General features: G+C 52.1%; 1 long non-coding RNA gene across 1 annotated transcript in view; it reads right to left on the bottom strand.

Annotated features, from left to right (window-relative positions):
* LOC125618330 overlaps window positions 1-9015 on the bottom strand; it is a 43082-nt gene extending 34067 nt beyond the window's left edge. Inside the window, exon 1 of the long non-coding RNA XR_007349627.1 lies at window positions 7663-9015. This is a non-coding gene — a long non-coding RNA (uncharacterized LOC125618330). The remainder of the gene's footprint in view (window positions 1-7662) is intronic.
* Between the last annotated feature and the right edge of the window lie 3550 nt (window positions 9016-12565).

Below are 12565 nucleotides of genomic sequence, written 5' to 3'. Positions count from 1 at the left end.
TGCAGCCATGAGGGGCCACAGCACTGCCCAGAGCAAGTGAGTGGCTACAGCAGTGAGTCCCAGGTGCCCAGCTGCAACAGGCCCACACCACAAGCAGGCACAGGTCCCTGAGTCTCCATAGTGCAGCCTGATCCTGATCATAGCATGGTAAGAAGAAGCAGAGCACCAGTCACAGCAGACAAAAGCACCCTTTCACCTCACTCACAGTGTGAAGCAGTCAGTCAGAAGGAACACACATCACTGCCGAAGTCCACACCCAGGAAACTCACATCCCACACAGCCAGTACCAAAACATCCACCCTGCATCCCACACCCCAGCACCTCCACCCATCTATCTATCCCTATACCTCCATCCCCCACCCCAAAACTTACATACACATCTATCCCTCATCCCACATGCTGCAACTTTATCCCTCATCCCAACCCTACAAAACAATTCTGTCCCTCATCCCCCACCCCCTGCATCCACATCCTACATACTCCTGTGTCCCTCATCCCACAACCTACACCTGCACACCTTATCCCATTCCTAACTCTAACCATAACCTCTGTCCCTCATCCCACAACCTACACCTCCAACCCTCATCTCACACCCTACATACATCTCCATCCCTCATCCAACATCCTACATACTCCTCTGTCCCTCACCCCCAAAACCTACATGTACACCCCTCATCCCATTCCTAACTCTAACCCTAAGCTCTGTCCCTCATCCCACACCCTACTTACACATCCATCCCTCATCCCACACCCTACATACACGTCTAACCCTCAACCTACACCCTACATACTCCTCCAACCCTCATCCCACACCTTGTGCACACCTCCATCCCTCATCCCACACCTGACATACACCTCCAACCCTCATCCCACACCCTACATACTCCTCCAACCCTCATCCCACATATTACATACTCCTTCATCCCTCATCCCACACCCTACATACTCCTCCATCTCACATTCCACACCCTACATACCCCTCCATCCCTCATCCCACATATTACATACTCTACCATCCCTCATCCCACACCCTATATACTCCTCCATCCCTCATCCCACATATTACATACTCCTTCATCCCTCATCCCAAAATCTACATACACCTCCATCCCTCATCCTACACCCTACATACACCTCCATCCCTCATCCCACACCCTACATACACCTCCATTCCTCATCTCACACCCTACATACACTTCCATCCCTCATCTCACACCCTACATATTCCTCCATCCCCCATCCCACACCCTGTGTACACCTCCATCCCTCATCCCACACCCTACATACTCCTCCATCCCTCATCCCACATATTATATACACTTTCATCCTTCATCCCACACCCTACATACACCTCCATCCCCCATCCCACACCCTACATACTCATCCATCGCCCATTCCACACCCTAAATATTCCTCCATTCCTCATCCCACACCCTACATATTCTTCCATCCCTCATCCCACACCTACATACTCCTCCATTACTCATCCCACACCCTACATACACCTCCATTCCTCATTCCACATATTACATACTCTTCCATCCCCCATCCCACACCCTACATACTCCTCCATCTCACATTCCACACCCTACATACACCTACATCCCTCATCCCATACCCTAAATACTCCTCCATTCCTCATCCCACACCCTACATACACCTCCAACTCTCATCCCACACCCTAAATACTCCTCCAACCCTCATCCCACATATTACATACTCTTCCATCCCTCATCCCACACCCTACATACTCCTCCATCTCACATTCCACACCCTACATACCCCTCCATCCCTCATCCCACATTTTACATACTCCACCATCCCTCATCCCACACCCTATATACTCCTCCATCCCTCATCCCACATATTACATACTCTACCATCCCTCATCCCACACCCTATATACTCCTCCATCCCTCATCCCACATATTACATACTCCTTCATCCCTCATCCCAAAATCTACATACACCTCCATCCCTCATCCTACACCCTACATACACCTCCATCCCTCATCCCACACCCTACATACACCTCCATTCCTCATCTCACACCCTACATACACTTCCATCCCTCATCTCACACCCTACATATTCCTCCATCCCCCATCCCACACCCTGTGTACACCTCCATCCCTCATCCCACACCCTACATACTCCTCCATCCCTCATCCCACATATTATATACACTTTCATCCTTCATCCCACACCCTACATACACCTCCATCCCCCATCCCACACCCTACATACTCATCCATCCCCCATTCCACACCCTAAATATTCCTCCATTCCTCATCCCACACCCTACATATTCTTCCATCCCTCATCCCACACCTACATACTCCTCCATTACTCATCCCACACCCTACATACACCTCCATTCCTCATTCCACATATTACATACTCTTCCATCCCCCATCCCACACCCTACATACTCCTCCATCTCACATTCCACACCCTACATACACCTACATCCCTCATCCCATACCCTAAATACTCCTCCATTCCTCATCCCACACCCTACATACTCTTCTATCCCTCATCCCACACCTACATACTCCTCCATTCCTCATCCCACACCCTATGTACTCCTCCATCACTCATCCCACATATTACATACTCCTCCATTCGTCATCCTATATCCTAAATCCTCCTCCATCCCTCATCCCACACCCTTCATACACCTCCATCCCTCATCCCACATATTACATACTCCTCCATTCCTCATCCCAGACCCTACATACTCTTCCATCCCTTATCCCACACCATACACACTCCTCCATTCCTCATCCCACACCCTACTTATTCCTTTTTCCCTCATTCCACATATTATATACTCCTCCATTCCTCATCCCACACCCTATGTACTCCTCCATCACTCATCCCACACCCTTCATACACCTCCATCCCTTATCCCACATATTACATACTCTTTCATCCCCCATCCCACATCCTATATACACCTCCATCCCTTATCCCATACCCTACATACACCTCCATCCCTCATCCCACACCTTACATACTCCTCCATCCCCCATCCCACATTCTACATACACCTCCATCCCTCATCCCACATATTACATACTCCTCCATTCCTCATCCCACACCCTACATACACCTCCAACTCTCATCCCACACCCTAAATACTCCTCCAACCCTCATCCCACATATTACATACTCTTCCATCCCTCATCCCATACCCTACATACACCTCCAACCCTCATTCCACACCCTGTGTAAACCTCCATCCCTCATCCCACACCCTACTTACTCCTCCATCCCTCATCCCACATCCTATAGTACACCTCCATCCCTAATCCCACATCCTATAGTACACATCCATCCCTCATCCCACATATTATATACTCCTCCATTTCTCATCCTACACTCTACATACTCCTCCATCCTTCATCCCCCACTCTACATACACCTCCATTCCTCATCCCACACCCTACAACTCCTTCCCTCATACCACACCCTACAACCTCTTCCCTCATCCCACACCCCAACACCTGCAACCATTCATTCACCCTTTCCTCCTTTGCTCTTAAGGGTTGTTAGAAGTTGTCCAGGGAGGAGTACTGACTTAGGTCTGTTTCACATTTGCTGTTGCTAAGCTAAACACATACATTTCTGTTCACTGTTTTCTTTGGTAGACATTTCTATGAGAAGTGGATTCTATCCTGGACAAGGTCAGTGGTCTGTCAATTTTCCTGGGTGGACCTGACAGGCCTAGAGAGAAGCTGCTGTTCAGGAGACAGTAGGTGGGCAATTTAGCACACCATTTGCACCAAGACACCAACTCCAAAATCACCAGAAAGTTCTGGGATGGGGCAGACTTTACAACCTTAATCTCTAAGTAACAGAAGCAGCTGCTGCCTAGCAACAGGGATCCCTGGGGGCCAGAGTGGGACCACTCTCAGAACTTGCCAGCCACCAAGGCTGGCAGCCTCGCTGCCTCTACTGGTGTCCCCTGCCTCAGGACCCACACTGTCTTCAGGCTACCACCAGCAGAGGCCTGAGACACGGCCGTGGCACTCTTCCTCAGCAAGGAGAGACCCCACAGGGCTCTGGCCTCTGCCCTCCCCACCCACCAGCACCCCTGAGCCTCTTGTATGGGCCTTAAACTGACATGGTGGGGCCCCTCTCTCCTCCCTGCACTGCCAGGTTCTGTTCTTGCTGGGTGCCCTGACACCTGTGTCTGGCAGCCTGAAGCATAAGCCCTGGAGTCTCTGGCTCCTTCACCAGGATGCCAGTCCCAGGGGAATGGACCCAGGAACCAGGGAGGCTGTGCCCCATGAGGTGGGGGTAAGGTAGGTGAAGGCAGAGGATGTTCTCTTAAGGCCACCAAGGCTTTGCTAATGTAAGTCATGACTCCCACCACAGAGTCCTTCTCCCCACCTGGAGAGGGCACCATGAGTCACATCTCATGCTCCTAACAGGGTAAATTTTAGGGTTCTCACTGAGGAGAGGGGCCTCATTTTCCTCCCCAGAGAAACCTGGAGTTAAGAGAGAAGGACTGTGGGAGCACAGGGGAACCAGTGAGAAGCAGCCCCTCAGCAGGACACCTCCCTACAAAGGAGAGTCCACAGCCTCCTCACCCTGGAGGGCTGGCCAACCCCCAAGAACACTCCCGGTCCTGGGCTGCCCCGGGGTCATAACGCTGGCAGGTAGACCAAGGACTCCACTGTCCACAGGGGAAGAGCAGCTCCTGCTAATTTCCATAGCCAACCTGGTGCCCAAGGGGCCACCTGCTTAATGTCCAGATGTGGAGAGCGGTGACAGAGAACGGGAGAGCAGGGTCTGACATCGGGGTCCCTGATGGCCTCATGGCTGTGGCATGCCTGGTGCCTGGGAAAGTTTCTGTGCAAACGTGTGGGATGCCTAATTGCTATGGTAACACCCTCCATGAGGAGGCTCTGTGCTGGAGTCTTATCAGCCTCGACCTTGACCTCAGGCACACAGCTCCTGGGGATAGAGGAACCTTCTTGCTAGACAACCACAATGTTTCACCAGCTCGCTGCTCCTGAACCTGCCTGCCTAACAGTAACTTTGAACAATGGACTTTCTGGAGAGCTGCACCATTCTCCTAACATTGCACATCGCAACTGTAGAATGCAGCTGCAGAAAAGCTGCATAATGTTGCAGCCCTGTAACTTTCTGGGTACAAAGAATAACACTTGCATAGTCTTTAATCTTATTAATGAGACACATATAATAAAGATTGCTGGTGTGATTCTTTAGAACTGCTTCTCCATCAGAGAGCAGTGCTTCCCCCAATACCAGTTGTTATCTTCAAAATCTGTGCATATGAGTCTTTATTCTTCTAATCTCCCATCGCCCCTCGCCAGAACCTGCTAGTTTAGACGTGCTGGCCATGGTATCCAGCCATCCTGGGACAAGGCCAACCAGAAGCTGGGCCTGGGGAAGAGGAATAAGACTGCCAGTAATGGGGCTGTCCCATGGGGCCAGCGGCCTGGTCCTATGCCCCCTGCTGCTCAGAAATGGGGTCTCTGGGGATCTGGTCCAAGTGTCTAGTGGACGTAGTTACCAATTCATCCACCAACCTCACAGGCTGCACTACAGCTGGACACCCATCTCACTCTCAAGGTCCAGAGCCCATCCACACAGAACTGACAAGAACCACATTGGCAGCCATAGCATGTGAGGCCCCAGGGAGCTCAGGCCACCTTGACTAGCCAGGCCACATCACCTCAGGCCACCAGTGTGCCGGGGCATGGTCACCACACTTACCACCAGGGTGGCCAGGCTGGGCAGGCCCATGAGGAGGCTCTGCATCACCCTGTGTGTCTTGCTCCCATGAAGTGAAACAAGGAGCTCAGGCTCTGTCTAGCCTCTCTGGGGTTCAGAAGTTTCCCGAAGCATGCCCCAGGCTGCTTCCCTGGCAGAACATCTCCCTCTCCAGTCATGAGGGTCCTGAATAAGAACCCCAGCTGATGGGCAGTGAAACCAAGCAAAGCCCTACAGCCCTCTGGACCCAACAAATTCTCCAGCAGAGTGCTGGGCAGCAAGCAGACCCAGGCTCCTACATGTGCAGAGGTGCTGAGAGAGACAGCTCAGCTGTCACTCAGATCCTGTGACTCACAATGCTGAAATTATCACCCCATCCTTAGGCTCCACAGTTAGTGGACTCACAGGCTAGAGGAAAGAAACAAAATGCTGCAGAGCCCCCAAAAGTTGCCAGGGAAGTCATCTTTGCTGACTATTGAGCCTTTGCGCGCCCAGGACAAGATAGCTGCCTGAGGCTCTGCTGAGTCTACAGAGAGGCTCAGCTTTAATGGATCCTCAAGAAAGAGCATGAGGTTCTGAGTGCATCTGGCCAGGTTCACACCAGCTGCCTGCAAAACTGACAGGGTGCAGGCTGCTGGGTTCCAGATGCTCAGAACCCAAGGACCTTGGCCTTTCTGGCACACGGAAGGTGCTCAGTGAAATCTGTCACCTGGATTGAGGATTTTCTGTTACATATTCTTCTAATCTATAAAATGTTCACAGAATAAATATTTATGATCAACTGCATTTCAAGAAACTGTTAAGCCTTCTGACCACCTCCTACTTCACCTTGATCAAAATATGTACATAAAGCTCAGCCTCACCACAACAGTTACACTATACAGAGATTCGTGCTTTTTCCAAACTCCTGCAAAAATTTCATTGAGTACACAAAACATCTCAGAAAATTTAGAGATGCTTATTTTTATAGTTGGAAAAGTTGGGGTTTGGAGAGGTACTCATTTTCCAAGGTCACAAAGGCCATGAGAGTCAGGAGACTTTGCACTGTGCTCAGGGACATATCTGTGAGTGTCTGGCTATGGGCTGTGTCCCTGTGTGGTGGGCAGAAGGCTGGGAAGAGCAATTCTGAGCCATGCCAGACAGACTTAGGCCTACTCCCCTGCAGAGGAGCATAACTGCAGCACTCAGCAACACTCCTGATGTTGGTCCCAAAGCACCAGAACATACATCTCTACTCAAGGGTTCCCTGCGTGCCCTGGGTTGTCATGTTCCTCACAACTTAAACACTCAGGGTCACTCCAGGTGAACTGGGCTGCACAAAATAATCACACAGAAACAGAGAAATGCCTTGTTCTTTGGGTCCTGTGACAGCTCCTCTGACCTTAGAGGTCCATGGAAAAAGAGAGGGCACTTGCCGAACCCTTTTACTGAGGCAAAGCCATTCAAATGAGGCCAGGGGTCAGGTTTCGGGGGACTGAGTCTATCTTCATGATGTCTGCTGTCAGCAGGTTGACTGACATCTAGGGAGGCCACACCCAAGGGCAGAGCAAGAGAAGGGGACGCACAAAGGGTATTTCCATGGAACTTTCTATCCCAAACAGGGCAAAGGGGTAGGATTACAAAGAAATAGGTGAGCATAGCTCCTGGACACGCCTTCTACTTCCTGGGCTGGGACAACAATCAAGCATCACAAAATGTAGTGATCCTCAGAGCCTCTTGCTTCAGGATGGAAGGCATGGGTCATTCAGCCCCACACTGGGTCCAGTCCTTGGGGATAGAAACTGGGGCTGGGGATGCTGCTGGGCTGCTCCTGGGGTCTCCCACTGTCCCTGCAGTCTTAAAGGCTTCTGGTCATGTTGACAAAGAAAAAAAAAATGAGACACAACTCCCCAAATGAACTCCCCAAAGAATTACCTGGAGAAAAATGTCAGCACCAATAACCAAGTACCCTCTGTTCCACGTGAGATCCGGGCAGGCCATGCTGTCTCCAGTGGGTGTTTGTAGAACTGACCATGATGTCCCAGATGGACAAGCATGGATGTCCAGAAAGGAGGGTGTGGAATCCGGCTCCAGACTCAGGTACTTGACAAGCCAGGTGAGAGGAGAGAAACCTGGTGAGACCAATGGGGAGGACCGTGGGGAAGTCCAAGATCAGGATCCCAGGTCTCCGCAGCCATCTTGACAGGCACATGAGGAAATGAGGCAGATGATAGCCCCAAAGTCAGCTCACAGTGGAAGTCATAGACCCTGCAGAGCCAGCTGCCACCTGAAGTACTCCGAGCACCACTGCTGCTGGCATCAACTCCGGAGTCAGGCTGGACTTCTCCTGGTGAAGACAGACTCTTGCAGCAGTCCTTGTTATTAGGCTGTGGGAATCTTCCAGAACAGCCACACCCTGACTGTCCCTCATGGTCACATTCCTCTCTGATTGCACAAACACCTTTGCCTTGATGGCAGAAGTCCAAATCCCAGGAGCACCAGATGGTTCCTCGCATCCTCCTGCTGAAAAGTCCTTGGGAAGCCCAGCAGGTGCCCTGGCTGCTCATGAAGAAGAGAGATCAGTGAAGGAGACCAGAGGCAGGGGGGTGGACGGGACACCTCAGGGAGGGAGTGAGGAGAGAGAAACCCTAGGCCAAGTGTGGGGCAGGGCCAAGCCCAGAGTCTCCTTCCTCCTGGCCTGTGTGATTCACCACAGGTGAGAAGGGTGTTCTGAAGGCTCCAGATATGAGCTGGGTGACATTTCCATTCCTCCTCCTACCACCTGTGTGACAGGCAAGCAGGAGACCCCAGGAAGGGAAGGGAACCATGGCTTCGGACCCACAAGCCCCTCGAACACTACGTCTGTTCCCAGCTCATCCCCTCCAGGGCTGAGCTCCTGAGAGCCCGTGAAAGACCTAAGCATCCTCATTCTACTTGGGTCCTCATTTTGCTCTGAAACTTAACCCCTGACTTACTGCAGTCCTAAAGTCAGGAAAATACCACAGAAAAGCTCTGTGGAAAGAGTTCTCGGGAAAGCCGCAGACGGTGATCACCTAAGACAAGCAAGATATCGAAATATCTGAAATTCCAGATGGCCCCACCTAGGTGTGGTGACCAATATCTAAACTAGAAGCCCCGCAGCTTGGCACTACCCCCCTTGCGACACCCTCATGGTTTAAACCAATCATTTTTAAGTGCGTCAACCCCTTGAACTAACCAATAATCCTTTCCAGATTCTTTCCCGCCACTTGATACACTAATCATGTTTTAGAGTTGTTATTTGATTTTCCTGTGGTGTGTGATGATTTGCTAAGAGATGCTATGATGTATGTGGGGGGTCCCTGCCTTCCCCCAAAGAATGTATAAAACTGCTGCAAACCCTGGGTTCGGGGCCTCTCAGAGTCACCAGTTGCTGTGTGCGAATGGAGGACCGAGCTAGCTTTCAATAAACACCTCTTTGCTGCTTACATCGATCTTGGTCTCTGGTGGTCTTTTGGGGGTCCCAAATTCGAGCATAACACCCAGAGGCCAGGAGCAAACAAGCTCGGTGGCCAACCCTGAGCAATGCAGCTCACCTGGAGTCTCCGTTAGATGACAGAGCAGAGGCAGGTGTCCTTAGAGACTGGGATGGGCTGTGCTCCAAACACAGGCAGTGTTGGACAACAAGGATTACGAGGACTGGGTGACCCTGACCTAGAGACCCTGAAAGAGCCAGACCACCATGACCCCACATGACTCCTGTGATTAGCAGAGTGAAACTCCCCAGCCAATGTCTCCCCAGCGCTTCTCATGACCTGGGCCCCAAAAGCACACCTCCCTCTGGGGGGCCTGCAGGTCTCCCTCTGCACATGTCCTGCTTGGTCCTGCTGTTTGTGCCTCTCTGACAGGTCCTGATGTTTCCTTCTGTGGTGAAAGCCAGGACTATCAGGGTCAAGTCAAGGTCTCCTTCTCCCTCTGAACTTTTGTGGACCTTATCCAGTGATAACAGGAGGGCAGCAAGGCACAGAGAAAGGCAGTCCTGGTCTCGGAGATGGTGAAGCCAGACTTACAGATAGGGAGCTAGTGTAGTTAGGTAAATCGGGTCTAATATGGAGTAAAATCAGGAATGAAGGCCATGTTGAGAATGGAGTCCAGGAAAGGGGGAGTTGAAAAAGTCCCCAAGGCCCAGAGCCTATCCCAAGGAAATGTTAATGAAGCAGCTCCCAGCAAACAGGGAGATGCAACCCAAAAGCCCTCCCTGCCCAGATTACTCATTCCCACCTACATTCCATCACTGCAAGATGACAGAACAAAGGACAGGAGTGTGACAGGAACGCAGGAAGCTGAAAGAAGACCTTAGCTATAAAAAAAGGGAAGACCTCCCCCTTCCACGGATTCCACCTCTTGGTCCCCTTCTTCCTCCGGGGAGAAAAATTTTCTGCTGCCCTTTAATAAAGCTTTACTTTCCACTCTGACCTTGCCTCGGCTTGCTTCTCTGGTGTTATCTTCAGCATTGGGGAAGCAAGAACTCGTCACCGGTAAACAGCGGTAACACTGGTGAGGACAGAAAGACCAGAGAGGACGTCTCTGTCTGAGGAAGCTGCTCATAGTAGCTGAAGCTTTCAGGACCAGCAGAGGCAAGAAGGAGGGAGGAGACGAGTGGGGTCCCCCGGGCACTGCTGGGTGGGAACTCCTATGGGGACTGGGACAGAGCTTGGAGGAGACAGGGCTCTCCCCTCTGTTTTGTGGCATTCCTGCCCCTCGCTCATTGGTCACTATGTTCTTGCCCCAGTTCTCCCTCAGGGCACTGTCTCCAAGCTGCCACACACAGCAGAGGACACTGGTGGTTATGCAGGACTACAGGGGCCCCCACTACCCCCCACCCAGTCCTGCTCATGCTTTTCTAAATTAGACATCACTTTTCATGCCTCCTGTTTAGTTTTGAACCACAGGACCACGGTAGACTGCTCCTGATTTCCTTCTGATAAATCTTTGAGAGGATTTCCGTAACTTCCACTAAACTTTGCCAAATTCAATACCGTTGGTATTTAAATATAACCTAGAATCCTGCACTGGACCAGGTGGGGATGAGAGGACAGACTCTCAAGGGCAACTGCCCTGGGGCTGGCCACATCCTCCACTCTGGACCTCAGCATCCACCTTTGTGAGAAGAAAGGGGCACCATAGTCCCTTGCCCAACATGTGCCAGGGCTCAGAGCACTCCCAGTTCTAGAAAATACCACAGCACAGTCCAAAAGTGGTATCTGGCAGACAGCCTGAGGTGCTGCAAGACACATGTGCACCAGGGGTCCACTTCCCTGCTCCCACTCACCCCCAGAGAGACCTCTGGAAACAGAGGGCCCACACCCAGGGGAGCAGGCCCAGACAGGATGGCCCACACACCAGGCCACCCAGAACATGCTGCCATTTGCCCAGAATGAAGGACACGGATGTGAGACAAGGCCAGTGAGGGGCAGTGAGGAAGTGGCCTGCCTGAGCCAACAGGACCTGGAAGGGCACAGCAGGGCCAGCCTCCAGCCCAGCAGCCACACAGCCCAGAGCAGAAGCCCCTCCTCTGGGGAGCAGAGCCAGGGGTCCCCCATAGCTCTCTAAAGCTAGGCCATCTATCATGAGCACCCAGAAGGTTAAATGGTGGTCCCCAGAAGAGAGGCTGTGTCCATGGGGAGCCCATGAACATGGCCTTATTTGGAGTGAGGGCCTTTGTGATGTAATGACAGTTCTCAAGAAGACAGTGTTCTGGATTGGGTTGGACCCTAGATGCAATGACAGGTGATGATAAGGGCCGTAGGCAGGTCAGACTTCAAGAGGCAAGTCTACCTGCCAATCACTGGTGTCCCCACTAGTGGCACCTCCTTAGGGAGCAGAGCCTGGGCAGGTTCTCCTTGGACCTGGAAGGAGCTAGCCCTACCAGCACCCCGAGGGTAGGCTTCTGGTCTCCAGGGAAGTAAGAATAGCCATTATTGAGAGTCACCCAGGTGTGCGGCCCCGGGATGCGCTCGAGATTTCAGGAAGAGAGCTGGAAGAGTCAGGAAGCAGAGGGAGGGCAAGGTGCTCCGAGGAGGGGGTGCTGAGGCTGAACTTGCACAGGAGGGCACAGCGGGTTAGTGGGGGCACTGAAGAAGCAGGGCACCTGTGGTGGGGTAGGGGATGCAGCCATGTCCCCACGCCTCTCTTCTTCCCCAGCTTGCACTCCAGCCTCCATAGCAGAGAATGGAGCCACACCAACCCCCTGGCTGGCAAAGGAACATGAGGGAGGTGACCAGGCCTACAGGGTCCATATGAAAAACAAGAACTGGAACCAAGTTAGGTGGAGATCTTGAGGTCCCACAGCACTGAGAACACTAGACGCACTGCACAGGGGGCTGAGGGGTGAATATTTAGGGAGGACTTTGGAGTTTCTCAAGCCAGACTGGTGGCAGGGGATTCTGTGGCACTGCCCTGTGAAGAGCAGACAACAGAGCTCCGTCCTCCTCCTTCCTCAGGCCAACTCTGAGTCAACAGGGCTTGGCCTCCAATTCGGGACCTGTCATGAGCTTTACATGAGGACACCCCTGGGAGGGGAGGATACTACACCCTTCTTGGAGCAGCCAGATCTATGGGACAAGAGGTCAAGCACGTCATATGTACAGCAGGACATAGGCGACCCAAAGCCAAGACCCCCAGGGAATGCTGGAGAAGTCCTGGCATGGAGATTGCTCTTGACCATATAGAGGGTACTCGGCCCAGCCTCTCTGAAGGTCTATTCATTGAAGAGCAGCCCTTCCTCCACACACCCCAACAGCTTGCGCCTGCAGTTGGAACATGCTAAATCACCAACGCTCATCTGCTTGATCATTAG

Source organism: Marmota marmota, unplaced genomic scaffold (assembly GCF_001458135.2).
Source record: "Marmota marmota marmota unplaced genomic scaffold, marMar, whole genome shotgun sequence".
NCBI lineage: Eukaryota > Metazoa > Chordata > Mammalia > Rodentia > Sciuridae > Marmota > Marmota marmota.
The sequence above is the reverse complement of the archived record's forward strand: the minus strand, read 5'-3'. Positions and strand labels throughout refer to the sequence as shown.